Source organism: Phragmites australis, chromosome 8 (assembly GCF_958298935.1).
Source record: "Phragmites australis chromosome 8, lpPhrAust1.1, whole genome shotgun sequence".
In the NCBI taxonomy this organism is placed as follows: Eukaryota; Viridiplantae; Streptophyta; class Magnoliopsida; order Poales; family Poaceae; genus Phragmites; species Phragmites australis.
Genome location: NC_084928.1, coordinates 14,405,469 through 14,420,883, shown reverse-complemented (window position 1 = coordinate 14,420,883; position 15,415 = coordinate 14,405,469). Strand labels below are relative to the sequence as shown.

General features: G+C 43.0%; 1 pseudogene; it reads left to right on the top strand.

Moving 5' to 3' along the window:
- The first annotated feature begins 13,885 nt into the window (after positions 1-13,885).
- LOC133927624 (uncharacterized) lies at positions 13,886-15,159 on the top strand (annotated as a pseudogene).
- The last annotated feature ends 256 nt before the right edge of the window (positions 15,160-15,415 follow it).

Sequence of the window (15,415 nt, the reverse complement as noted above, 5' to 3'; positions counted from 1 at the left end):
GTATATATACATCCACATACCTATTCTCTTAACCCATAGCTAGCTTAATTAATCCTAAAAGTTTTAATTTAGAGTGAATTCTGTAATTAATTAACATGCTTAAACTCAGGATGTTACAGGTCGTGTGGCCGGTTTAGCCGATTTTTCTTTCTCGATTTGTACGGTTTTGTATAAGATGGAAGCGGGGTGGTTTTTATTTGGTTTTTATTAAATAGGGTGGGGGAATGGGGGTGACACGATAACTCCTGCTTTATATTGTGTAAAAAGAAACATGTTATTTTTTTATGAAAAAGACTTGTTGGCTAATATACAGCTAAAGTTAGACTTGTTACCAAGTCATTAGCATCAGCTGCTAGTCTTCATACTACATGGCATGGTTGTTGGCCAGTTGATGTGGGGTCAAGTGAGGCGACAATTCCTTTGCTGTGTCATTATGTTCAGGGCTGAACAAAAAATCTCGCGAGCTAGCTCAGTTCGTGTCTGACTCGGCTAGGCTCAGCTTGTTTCAAAAATCTAACGAGTCGAGCCAGAGTTTTCGCTCGTTTAAATTAACAAGCTGGCTTCTGAGCAAAATTAGCTGCTCGCAAGCTAGTGATTTCCCTCAATGACCCAGCTTCAGTCCAGCCCACATACAGTTCTTCTTCCCTCTGAACTGGCCCACACCTTCCCTCTTCCCTTTTGGAATTATATCCATATATATATATATATATATATATATATATATATATATATATATATATATATATATATATCTCAAGATTACATGCCCATTTGAAAAATAATGAGGTCTATCCTACCGTCGCCTGTTCAATAGGCGAGACCATTGAACGGGCGAGACTTTATGGACCCCAGCTACCAACGAATTTAATAACCGGATAGGGGAAGGTATCGCCCTTCACCGGGCGAGAACATGATCTCACTTGTTGAATGTACGAAACCTTCGTGGCTGCGACGCCGCACGGGCCCACCCAAAAGGTCTCACCTGTTCAACGGGCGAGATCTTTTAAGTATGTAGGCTGGCACAGCTAGCCCTGACGACATCAACATCTCATTTCATTCCCATTCAGCCAAGAGAAGAGGAGAGGAGAGGGAGGAGAGGGGAGGGAGATTTGTGCGGTGAAGCCCTGCTGGAAAAAAGAGGTTAGTTTTTTTCCTGTTATTTTAACAAACCTGGTAGGATAGCAACTAGTACTAGGTTTTGACATAGGTTAAATGTTAGATCTAGGTTTTGTTTTATAAACCTGGTAGGACAACCACTAGACGTAGGTTAAAATATAAATCTAGTTTTAGAATTAGGGTTAGATATAGTTCAGCAATTAGATCATATTTATACGTATATTTTAGCAATTAGATGTAGTATTTAGATATATGTTACATATTAGATGTAGGATTTAGACATAGTGTAGTCATAATTGATATGGTAGATGTAATATTTAGATGAGTTTGATGTAGCGAACCGGGAATATGTTGTTGCAGTATAGATTACATGTTGGGCTACGCTTGTAATGAATTTTGCATTGTACATGTAGTTTAACATGATTCTTTCTGTTCTGTTGAAATAATGTCATAGTTTTTGTCATGGGTTGTCACGTATGTCTATAGCAGTTTAGGATTTTCTACGAGGGCAGTGAAATCTTATATGGTCTCAAAGGGGTAGTACTATTCATATTTAAGTCAATGGACAAGGGTATATCCAAACCAATGCACAAAAGTGTTGGCACTTGTATGCCTAGTTGATGTGGGATTTCAAAATAGACCCCGACGTTCAAGAAATGGCCATTAGCTTTGTGGGCAACTGTTTCAGAGAAGGTGTGTGCTGGGAGGTGTTCCTACTTTGGAAAGATGAAGTGTGGAAGAGTTACTTGCATGATGTTGTGCACAGAGGTTGACCTCCTATGTTGCTTATGCAATGGAAGAATAAGGAGACAATTGGGGAGATGTAGGGTGGAGGGTACTCGAAGGAGGAGGGTGATAAGGAAGAGTAATGAAGATGTCGATCCGTATGGTGCACATTCATTGGATTATCTGACTGAACCGACTAGTGAGGCAGACGAAAGGGAACGAATCCCTTCTCTAATTGAACAGATGGAGCAGGATGATCTTCAGGCTGATGAAACTTCTATGTATGACATCTCGGATGATGAGGATGATGCTCCGGTTCTTGTGGACTGGAACAATCTAAACTTCAATAACCTTGTGGTGAATGAGGGTAATCAAGTGGTCTGGAAGTATACATAGAATGAGGTGACCCAAGGTGCTAGGAATCCTACCAGTCAGGCCATGAAGGATGTTGTGACTCATTGGAAGACCTGGCTTCGACGACAGTTTTATGTTGTCAAGTAATAAGGAATATGATGTGAAGTGCGCAAATGAGGATTTCCCGTGGTAGGTGCATGACTTCAAGGGGAAGTGGGTTAACTATTAAAAGGTATTGATTATGATCGACCACACTTGCATGGTGGACGAACTTGAGCTCAGCCACAGGAACATCACCTCAGCCTTCGTCACCAATGTGATGTACGCTCAGATTGTGAATAACCTGAACTACGAACCATAATCCATAATTAGGCAAATTGAGGAGGAGTACAAGTACACTATCAGCTACAACAAGGCATGGAGGACGAAGAGAAGGCAATTAAGATGAGGTTCGGGACCTACAAAGCATCATATGACAATCTGCCACATTTGCTACAGACCATTGCTCGAAAGAACCCAGGGACAAATTACGATATTGATAAGTACACATTGCTGTCCAAACCTAGCAAGTATGACATGAAACGATGTTTCTTTGCAATATGGGCATGTATTGAAACTTTCAAGCATTTTCGGCCTATCCTGTGTATCAACGACACATTCCTTATTGGCAAGTTCATGGGACAGATCCTGACTGCTATTGGGGTTGATGGGAGAAATCAAGTTCTACCGTTGGCCTTTGTATTTGTGGAGAGTGAGGAGAACACCAACAGTTGATATTGGTTCCTGTACTGTGTAAGGATGATAATTGTTGGTGCTCAGTCGAACATGTGTATTATACATGACCGGCATGCAGGGATACTCAAGGCAATTGTGGAGTTGCAAAATAGAATGGATGATGGCTTGATTGGACCTATGTGGCCAGATCTGCAGAGTAGGTGGTGCATGAGGCATTTGGGTAACTTCTTCTGCCAATTCAGGAACAAGAACCTCATCAGCATGTCCAAGAGGTTTTGTGGTCAGAACGAGCAGTGGAAGCTCGATGCTCTTTGGAAGACACTGGAGGAGCTGACAAAGAAGCAAACACAGGAGCATGCAGGGACGTTCGTGATGGGACCGGAGGATGTACCAGTACCTCTTGAGTCCCTTCCAAATGACGATGAAGCTGGCATCACACAGAGGAGTGGGTCATCTACTAGGTCATTTTGCGAGTGGATTGAGAATGACCCCGAGAAATGGGCTCTTCTCTACGACACAAATAGGTCTAGGTATGGTATTATGACTTCAAATTTAGCAGAGGTTTACAACTGGGTGATAAAAGGTGTGAGAGGGTTCCCGCTGGTGAGGATTATAGAGTTCGTACTTCAAGGGACATGTTAGTATTTTAGGGACCGCTATGCAGTAGCGCATACGACACTGAATAATGCTAGTATGATTTACGGAACGAATATGACTAATTACATAGAAGACAAGACAGAGAAGGCAAAGAAGCACCGGATGAAGATTGTGGGAACTGCATAGCACAAATACAAAATTCTATGCAAGGACAAAGGAAGGAGAGGGAGCAAGCGTGAGAGAGTTATCCATGAGTGCACCATCTTTGATGACAGGTGCATTTGCACCTGCTACAAGCCGATGCTACTGCATAAGCCATGCTCCCATGTGATTACCGTGTGTGCTATGATAGGGATGAGGACTCAGAGGTACGTCTCCGACTACTTCAAGAAGGAAGCTATGTACGACACCTGGAATCATGTGGTCTATGGTTTCTGGATTTATGGTTCTTTCACGAAGGAACCTAGGTCTGATATTGTGTTCATACCTGATCTCGATAAGATGAAGTAGAAGAAAGGGCGGCGCATGACTACGAAGCTCCGTAATGACATGGATGAGGCAGAAACTAGATATCGTGTGAAATGATGTAGCAAGTGCAACAGAATAGGACACACTTACAAGAAATGCACCGTTGGTATCCCAAATGTGAACCCTGCGAAAGCAGGTCCTTCCGGATCTGCTGCAGATGGGAGATGTCCTCGTAGTCGTCGATCATCGGCTTTATCGGCTCACTGAGATCGATTTATGTTGTAATTTGTGGTGTGATGGATATTCGTGTGCACACCAGTACCGAGACGGTCACAATGTGCAAGGTTGTAACATGTTATGTTATGATTTGTTCACATATTTGTGTATGATTTGAACAACCTATTATATCATGTTATATGTTCGTTGCTTAGTTGTTCAGTTCCCACAAATAAAGACCAGTCTAGACCAGTTTAGACCAGGTCTATAACGGTTGACACTTCTTACTCTTTGTTTGTTTTGCATATACAAATATTAATAACTTGTGAACATGCAGGTATGGCGCAGCTAGAGCTACTTGACCCCTAGATCGACATCAGACACCGTTCATACTGCATCGCGGTGCAGGCTGAGGACCTCCCGGTACTTTGACCTCGTGTGCTAGATGAGCTCATGAGGATTGACGAGTGCTGGATCCCAAGGTTTGTTAATTTTGAATTTACGATTTCATACGGATTTAGATACGATATTGGTCGCTAACTGTAGTATGTTTGCAGGTTGCGTGATGCTAGCCTACTTCCATTGTGTTGGCTTGTGGAGGTGGACACGTTGGCGGGGGCCTCAGAGGCGGCGACACAGTTCAGCTACAACAGAGCCCTCCTTGGGGCCCTTGTTGACAGGTGGCATCCCGAGACGCACATATTCCACCTCCCATGCGGCGAGATGGTGCCCACGCTTGAGGATGTCTCACTCCTGATGGGCCTGCCTTGCGTGGGTGTCGTTGTTGGGGCTAGGGACATGGGGTTGTGCTGGCGGGATGAGATGCTGGGTCGCTTCTCCATCATTGAAAGGAGGGACAGCGTAGCCCCATTCAGGCCTTTTCCAACGACCGAGAAGCACGACCCGAGGAAGGTCTTTCTCATTTAGTTTGTGGTACGTATGTCTTTTAATGGTTTGGCATCTCCTTTACATTATTAACAGATGCAAATATTTGTATTTCTTCCTTGTTTGACAGGCAGATACCATTCACCCACTAGCAGGCGGTGAGGACATCTCTCGACACCTGGAGGCATACCTCATGTGGCTGTTCGCGTGGGTCATGTTCACCGAGACCCACAGCAACATGGTCTCGAGGAGCATGATCCCCTACGCTAGAGAGGTTGCAGATGCCGACCCAGCATAGGTCCCACAATACAGCTATGCTGGCTGTGACGTAGTACGGCCTGGGCGACTGGTGCACGAAGACTAATGACCACGCGATCCTCACCGGGTGTCCTCTGCTGCTTCAAATGTAAACATGCGAGCGCATCGCCATCGATAGACCCATTATCGATCTTAGCGCGTACAAGTATTCTACAAACGGCGTTGACGGCCCGACCATGGGGTCCTTGTGGTGCAAATGTAGGGTAAGTTCTATGCTATTTGTGTACGTTTATGTTGATTACCTTATTTTATTCTCTAACTTAGTTTGGTTGCACAGTTGAGTTGGTCCAGCGTGCAGACACACCGTGGGTTCCTGGACTTCATTCGCCAGTTTGATGAGCTGACGATGGACTATGTGAGCTGGTGACTATACACGGAAGCCGAGGCATTTCGACGTACTCCGCTTGGACTTTCAGTGCTTTGTGTACGTGACCGGGAGTATTGGCTCATGACTCGCACCCTCGTCTTCGATATCTACGTCGAGGAGTACTCACTGGATCGCATGATGCAGTAGTTTGGAAAGTTCTAGGCGTGCCCGCCACCGTTGACTAGGTCAGTGCCTATCAACATACATAGGTTCATAACATTGTAGTTATATTTTCATACAACCCACTTGTACACCTTGTATTCACAACTTATGTTTCTGCAGGTTGATGCAGAGGGGGGATCATTCCACAAGCGTGTTTGTGTTGCATGTGCAAAGGTGGGTTGAAGAATGGGATCAAGCTATCGAGCACGTCATGGACGAGGAGTGGCCACACTCGGAGGAGGCGTACGTAGAGTACCTCTCGTGGTTCGTGCATCAGACGTGGATCCGGGTGACATATACACCGTGAAAACCATCCCCATGCTTTTCTGACCTCTCAGATTCTCTCTCTACTTACCTATGTCACTCTTTTGAGAAAAATGAATTTCCAACACTCCTCCTTTCAAAAATTTTAGTTGTTGAACCATCCTAGTTACTCTGTTCGAGGAGGATGCACCTGAAGATCTCTCTTGGCGCTCCTACCTTGCGTGAAGATTTATATGATGAAGATGAAGACCCTTCATGACAAGGAAGATTCATCTACCACAACACTGAAGACATGAAGATCTACCTCCGCGCTGCTCCCAGTTTTAGTTCTTCGAGTTATAGGAGGATTTTCCCTAATCTTCATAAACGTTAGAGCGCTGTTAGTAGTGTGTGTTTGTGTTGTGTGCCTTGTGTGCTAGAATGCGTTGTGGGATGCTTTAGCATCTGGTAACAGCGACGTTCCTTATATATCTCTATAGTTAATAGTATAGCTGGGTTTTCTCCTTCTAGTCCCTTCTTTTCTTGCCCCAACCTTCTGCCTCAATCCCGATCAGATGGTGAACACAAAGAAAGATCAGCTTGGTAAAGGTACCAACAACAATAACAACATCCAGTAGATGCCACAAGGAAGAATTTTTGGAGACGCAGACTTAGATCTTTCAAAATATGGCTCAGAATATGAAAAGTCTGCTACAGATCGTTGAAGCTTTGGGTGCAGAAGACGAGCATAGAAAGCAAGGCAACAACAAGAAGAGGAAGAAAGCCTTTGAAGACCATCAAGTAAACAACAGTTCTTTGTTACGTTCCACTCTTGAACAAGCACTTTGTCCTGTCAACCAAGAAGTTTCATAGGTCAGAGAAAATTTGCAGAGTACCCCTACAAGGAGGTGTGTTTTTGCTGTGAAGAAGAAAGACGCTATGCCAATGGATGTCCCCTAAGGATCCTTGTACCTGACAATAAGAAGGTGTGTGTCCATTCTGGAGAACCTACACGCTGGGTCAAAAGATGTCCCATGAAGCAGCCCGCATGAAACTAGATCAACCCCAAATCCCATATGAAGATCTCAGTTCAACATTAAGACTGTCACGACTTTCAGGTTGTAACTCAAGATAGCCAAGATCAATGAGATCCCATCAAGCCACAGAAGCTCAGTAGGCACACAAAAAAGAGTGATATATTCCATGTCAAAGGATACATGTCTATCTACTTCTCAAGAACTGAAAATGTAAGTCAGAGAAGTCCGCTCCTTTTTAAGGGGGGTAGACTTTCTAGCCAATCTCTTGGTTCTGGAACCTCAAGACAGATATTGGAAACAGCTAGTCAGCAAAGGTAATGTGGTAATAAAGTGTGCTAATTGAAGGACAGTACCCAGAAGATGCACTCTGACCATAGAAGCAACTGCTAAGAACAAGTACTCTTTCCTCGGAATTAGGATATGGCTTACTAAATCATCAAGGATAAGAAGGTCCGCCAAGGTCAATCAACAGATGAGAAGATCCTTATAAAAATAAAGGAAACTTATCAGGAGTGCTAAAGCTACAAAATTCCAGGAATTAGAAAGCACTAAGATGTACCATGATCTCAAGGATTCTTATCGATAGTATGGGAAAAAAGGATTGGTGTAGCAAAGTATATGGTCTTATGTGACACATGTCAAAAAAGTTAGAACAGTACATCAGAGACAACTACAACCGTTGAAGATACACATAATAAAATATCCGAGAAAATCCAACAAACTCAGGGTAATCAATCAAGATTTGTTGAGACAGTTTTTATGAGGATCCAAACCCATAACCACAACATACTAATCATATGAGGATACAAGTCTCCCATAACCGCGGTATGACTACTATAACAGTTTTTACACTCTGCAGAGGTTGTCCAGCTTTCCCCACGAGTTAGAGAATTCTATATTGCCGTGTTCGTGAAACACTTAACACACGCCAGTGGTATGCCGCCAAGAAATCACTGTATGACATTTTCCACTAACTAGAGCCTAATTCAGTATGCATCTAGCCACTAGGTTTCACAACCAGGGTTTACGCGAGTCTAACTCCTACACAGAAGCCCCTTTTTATGCTGACACAATACACACTGGATAGACTCTAACTAGTATATCACGTCTTACTCATATCAGCCTCATATTGGTACGTTACTTCTTAGGTTGTTGCTCCACGAACTAGTCCTTACTTCGGTTACTTGAGCAAACACTAAACCAACAACATAACCATGACAACCACCAAAACCACTTTGCTCAAGGCTTAAGGTTCCATGTTGCTAAACCATTAACACATTAACGACCATTGTTGCATAAGTTCATTAATCAAGTATATGACACTTTCCAACATCCCAAAAGCATGGCTAAGCAATCTACCCACCAAAGATACCTAACCACAAACCATCTAGGTTTCAAGGGATGAAAAGGGAAAATGTAGAGAAAACCCTAACACAGGTGACTACCCATCATATTAACAGACACTGCATGCAATTTTGTAAAACAAAATATTTAAATCATAGGTTCAAGATTATCAAGGACACTTGCCTTTTACCCAATGCTGCTCAGTGTTATTGAAATCTTGGTCTTGAAGTCCCTCAAACTGCTCCGGACCGTTATCAACTAATCGCAGGAACTACCGATAAATAACACAAGGCAAACACTAAGAACAACATACCAAATATCATCAAAACAATTTAAAAACACTATAGTTGGATAGGTATGATTTTAAAAACACTTTAGTGTCTAACTCCTACACTGAAGCTCCTTTTTATGCTGACATAATACACACTGGATAGACTCTAACTAGTATGTCACACCTTACTCATATCAACCTCATATTGGTACGTTACTTCTTAGGTTATTGCTCCACGAACTAGTCCTTACTTAGGTTACTTGAGCAAACACTAAACCAATAACATAACCATGACAACCACCAAAACCACTTTGCTCAAGGCTTAAGGTTCCATGTTGCTAAACCATTAACACATTAACGACCATTGTTGCATAAGTTCATTAATCAAGTATATGACACTTTTCAACATCCCAAAAGCATGGCTAAGCAATCTACCCACCAAAGAAACCTAACCACAAACCATCTAGGTTTCAAGGGATGAAAAGGGAAAATGTAGAGAAAACCCTAACACAGGTGACTACCCATCATATTAACAGACACTGCATGCAATTTTGTAAAACAAAACATTTAAATCATAAGTTCAAGATTATCAAGGACACTTGCCTTTTACCCAATGCTGCTCAGTGTTATCAAAATCTTGGTCTTGAAGTCCCTCAAACTGCTCCGGACCGTTATCAACTAATCGCAGGAACTACCGATAAATAACACAAAGCAAACACTAAGAACAACATACCAAATATCATCAAAACAATTTAAAAACACTATAGTTGGATAGGTATGATTTTAGAAACATTTAGATGCAAGAATCGTCTAATTCGGAGTTAAGATGAAAGAGAACAGCTTTCAGGAGATGGATTAGACTGAAAAGGGAATGTTGATTTACCGTAACTATCTTCCTATGGGAAAAAAGCTTTATTGCACAATCACTGCATCAAGCTTGACAACAGCATTCCCAAGGTTATGCTTCTAGGTTAAGGATACTACCAGTAAGTCTACGTAGCGACGGTGATTTGGGTTTCAACGGAGATGGCGATCAAGCGCGTAGCCACTGTCATTGATGTCGGGCTTCGGTGACATTTCAGCGAAACGAGGGAAGCACGGCATAGAACGTTTTAAGACTAACTCAGCGGTATGGTTGGTTTTGGAAGGGATCATCCGAGGTAGCGGCAAAATAGCGATAACAGCTGCTAGGTTTTGTGGTGACCACGAACAAATGCAGCAACAAAGACGCTCGCGTTCCCAGAGATTGGCTATAAAATTTGAGAAACCATTTGAATAGAGACATTTATATATCCCGGTAACACAATGCTACGGCATGGGTTTTGGTAGATCATCTCGTGAGAGGAAGAACGATCAGTGGAGATGAGATGGGTGACGGTTATGACATGATGTGGTTGGTAATCGTATTCTAGTCGTGTCGCTGCACAAACAGGGATGGGATCCTAGGGTCACATAGAAGACTTGATGGGACACACCGTGACGTGGTTGGTGCATCAATACAGCTTTTGGATTGACAGGGAACACGAATGCAAATCCGGTGCACGTGCAGAACGTGTCTAGAAACCGTACAGCGAGCATGTCGACCTTGATCCCGACGGTTTGGCTGATCTAATGGATGCCCTAGTTTGTGAGGGTGTGGGTAACATCATGGGTCATGCACTGGTGAAAGGGCATGGTGATTTGACCTCAGTCAGTCGGGAACGTTGATGCCAATCGGTGATGGCGCGGCTGTCCGCGATGGCAACGACCGCGGCGGCATACATCGGGCTTTGGCCAGGGCTAGGGCCTTGATAGGGACTTAGTATGATGGTAAAACAGTACTGAGTGAGGATAAGAAGGGGTCCTCACCTTTCTTCAATGGTCGAAGAAGGAGAATTCGTGGAAACGACGACGTAGCGCATCACGGTCAGCGGCTTCGGCGAACGGCAACGCACGGACAAGGAAACAACGGCTTCTAGGGCTTGGAGGCATGGAATAGGGATAGGAGAGGGCTTGGAGGCATGGAATAGGGCTAGGGGTAGCTGGTTGAGGTGGAGTCCAAGACGAACACGAATCGGGTTCGAGTTCAAGTCGGTTAGGATTTCCTTTTCCGCAGCTCTCTATTTTGAGGATAATATTTCTATCGTCCGGACTCCAAATTGAACGTTTCTGGACTCTAAATTGTATTACTCAAAAAGATCTACAACTTTGATATTCATTGTAACTTTTGAAAACGCCATCTTGATTTTAAAAAATGCACCATAAAATAAACTATTTGAACTCAGACTTATCTGCGCAGCACTGATTTCAGGAGCCATAACTCCTAGCTCCATTATCCAAAAGGGGATTTACATAGGTTCAAATCTAAGTTCTCGACGAGACATAAAACTTTTGTATTGCCATGATTTGCATTTGAGGCCGTTTTGAACTCCAAAACTTCATGCGAAGATGAGGCTGTCCAGGACTCCGCAAAAATTTGCAGATTTCGTGGATCTTTTGTTGAGCCTTCTAGAAGACTTGGCTAAGAGTTTGGACTTAGCAAGATTGAGCCCAAAGATACTTTAGGGGTATCTAGGGTTCATAAAAGAAACTTTTTGTAGAAAAAATTGAATATGGTTTGAATTTGAATTGAGCTTTTGTAACTTACATGTCTGTTTCATAATGTATCTTCGATTAGCAAACTATTCTTACATATTCGGGCGTTCTACTCTCTATGGTCTACTTACTATGTCACAACTGCATTTCTTATGCCAGCGTGACTGCACACTAGTTGCATTTCTTAATCCAACATGACCACATGCTACTTTCTATCGTCCTTGGCGTTGTATGAACCGTTTACGACAAAGCTAGAAAAGTATTTCTTACAAAGCTACTTATACATAAAGTGACAACTCGACACCTCTATCGGGAGTCTAGCTTTAGACACAAAGTGACCACACGACTCAGCTTTAACCATAAAATGACAACACATCTGTCCTGACGTAATCTGTAGACACGAAGTGACCATATGACTCAACTTTAACCATGAAATGACAACACCTCTGTCCTAACGCAGGCTGTAGACAAGAAGTGACCACACGGGAGAGCTTTAACCATAAATTAAATGATAAAACATTTATCTAGGCACATGGAATCTCTGTCCAGTATCAATGACACAACTTTTCCATTCTTGAACAGGGAATTCAATGCTCCAGCCCCCCTCCAAGCTCATGCACTCAGTCCATGCACCTGCCCTCAACCACCATAAATAACCCCACCTTCATCCATAAATACACCACTCATTTTTCATCTCTCTCAACTGTAATATCTTTCTCAGCTCAACCAAGCCCACCCAAGAAATATTGGGGGATTTTCATCCCCCATGGGGTCGAACCACTAATGTGCTTCTATGGCGACCTTTGTAGGCTTCACGAGTCCTAGGACATCTCCTACACATATATCCTACGTTTCTTCATGTATGCCAACTACTAATACAACAAGCCTCAACATGGACACACCGGTATAGCAACATAGATAGGTCATGTGGCACTTTTCACATCTTATTCCCGATTTCACGCACTGTTTTACTAATCTCACATCTTGTTTTATTTGTCCAGTATCCTCCACCTATCTGCGACTTCATTGAATGACTTAACATTGAGCAAAATGAAGACCAGAAGCGGTGGATCGATATGAGCATGCGGTGGAGGAGGGAAGTGTATGCACGCCGAGAGTACGAGCAACAGCAAGAGGAATTACGGCTGAAGCGATAGGAAGAGGAGCGCATGAGGAAGGCAGCGCAGGACCATACTGCGGCTCAAGCCCGCGAAGCTGAGAGGGCAAGGAAGCACGAGGGGGCCCGTCGCGCTAAGGCGGTTGGCCTCGATGCCGTGAGAAAGGGCAAATATCCTAGATGCATTCAGCAGAGAGCATCTAATGTAACCCGGTATATTTTCACTCCTAAGGAATTTTAGTATTAGCAGCGACACGCTATTAGGTAGGTCTTTAGGCGTACCGTACATGCCACTATTTTTTGTCGTCGTGCCTTCATGGTTAGGGTATCATGTAATGTTTGTCACCGTATGTCCCATGTAATATTTGTCGCCGTTTGTAACCTCCGTCTTGGGTAATATGCTAAGAGTACTTCACATCTATAATTGTTCACAAAATTAGATTTTATATCCTCCCAACAATACATCACTAAAAAATTATTGATACAATTTTACATCAAATACATAAAATATCGACAAATTTACAATGATCCACAATTTCCAAAATATCACTACTCCATGATGTCATATTGGCCACTTTTTTACTGTTTCGATCCAAAATTTACAACATATCAATTTCAAATATTTTTCACCGAATGAATGTGCACTATTTTTCAGATTAAGCTATACAAATGTTAAATTAAAAAAATTCACCAAAGCTGGACAGGAGCTACCCGCCCTGTCATAGGGCGGTAAGCCTACCCGTCCTCTGAGATGGCGGTTAGTCCCTACCCGTCCTCTGCGAGGGCGGTTAGGGCGGCGGGAGCCCCACCCGCCCTTAGAGAGGGCGGTAAGGTGTGGCTGTGCCACCGTGGCATCCTTACCGCAAGGGTTGCAGCTCTTTCAGAGAGTGATAGGTGCCTATTTCTGCAAATCTTACCACCATGAGTCTATTTATTTAAGTATTTAATAGAAAAATCAAAAATAAAAAACTCTCGCTGTGGAGTCGGCATGGGCCAGATGCTGGGCTGAACCAATGGGTCTGAGGCCCATTCGGCTATGAGGTGCCCGTAGTACAAGAGCCATCATCAGCAGAACGGAGGGGCATCGAAGAAACATATCAGAACACCATCTTCTTCTTCCCCAAGCTGAATTCCTGCTCAGCGCCTTCCTCTCCGTTCCGAATCTCCTGCTGTTTTCTTCTTCCAGTTCTTCCTCTCCTCCCACTCTAGATTGCTTCTCCCAGTCTGAGCTCTCTTCTGCTCCCAAACGTGTAACCAGATTGCTGTAATCGATTCGATGGCAATACACTATCTGATCCTGAGTTGATTCGAGTGGCTGTGTGTTGATTTGGTTGTCCGATCGATTGGGATCATGACATGACACTGACAAGGAATTGGATTGGAGGCGTAATCTACTATTGACGCTTGCTATTCTATCTGCGACTGTCACGTACCAAACTGGTATCAAACCTCCAGGAGGTGTATGGTCTGATGACAGTAGAACCAGGCAATCCAATCCTTCAGGATAACCATCCAGGACGGTACGATGTGTTCTACTACTCAAATTCAATCATTTGTGTCATCTGTAGTTACCACAATATTACTTGTGAATAAGGAGTCCTTTGTGCATGGGATCAAGTCCTATGCGCTACGAGCCTGTTTGGTGCTAGGCTTGCTTGGCCTCCTGATTGCCTATGCTGCAGGAAGCTGCAGGAAGTGGGAAGAATCAATCTTTCTCATCTTCATTGCTGTGGCTGTTCTAATATCCCTTGTGATTCAAGTCCTGCTCCCTTTGATGCATGATACACTAGGAAGACCATTGGCTCAATGCATAGAATCTTTGCAGAGGTGGGTTTTTCACTCTAAGAAGGTTCCGAGGAAAGTTACTTCCAAGTCACCGGAAACTTCAGATTGTGAAGAAAAAAAACAGAGAAAAGAGGCACAAGTATCTCATGCTTATTGCAATTTTAGCAGCCTCCGTTACATACCAAGCTGGTCTAAACCCACCTGGTGGCTTTTGGTCTGATGACAAAGCCATGTTGCAGGCAATCCACTCCTTCGTGATATTAATCACCGACGCTAGAAGACATTCTTCTACTTCAATGCTATCTCCTTCATGGCATCTATTGTCGTGGTCATGCTTCTGCTGAGTAGATCTGTTATGAAGAAAGATGTCCGACTTGAGGTATTGCTCTTGATCATGATTCTAGACCTGCTGGCTCTCATGACAGCTTTTGCTGCAGGAAGCTGCCGGAAATTTAGGACATCGGTCTATGTATTTCTGCTAATAGCTGGTGCGGTGATTTATCTTGTGATTGTTGTTGTTTTGCCAAGAAGCATTGAAAAATATCTGAGAAAGTGGAAGAGAAGTGAGCTTTTCTGTTCAAGACATCCTGAACGCGTTTCAAGAACAATCACACTGGTAAAAGGAGAGGAAGTTTGAGGAATCCTTTCTACAGCCACCCTGTTAAGTTAATATGTCGTCTTCTTTTGTATTGGGATGCAATGCAAACAAATCAATGTTTTTAGTTCTCACCATTGTTTCTAGATTCAAATTTACTTGAAAGCTGGTGATGTATGTTATTGATTATTGAACATTGTTTTAGAAGTGCCGCATTTGGATTAAACCCTGGCTACATGTTTGTTAAAGTATTCATGTTATCTTCTAACACTTCCAAGAAACTACAAATAGGCTATAAAATTGTTGTTAATTCTTTCTGCACATGTATGATTTTCTTTCTATATGATAAGCCAGACTACCAGATGCTGAAAGGTTGATTATAATGTCTCAAAATCTGCAGGTTTATTCTACCTTAGAAACTGAGATCATACTAGGTATAAGGGGGGTGCCTAGATCTTCTCATTCTAGATAATGTTCTAGGACCTTTTATTTAGTTCTCAATCCA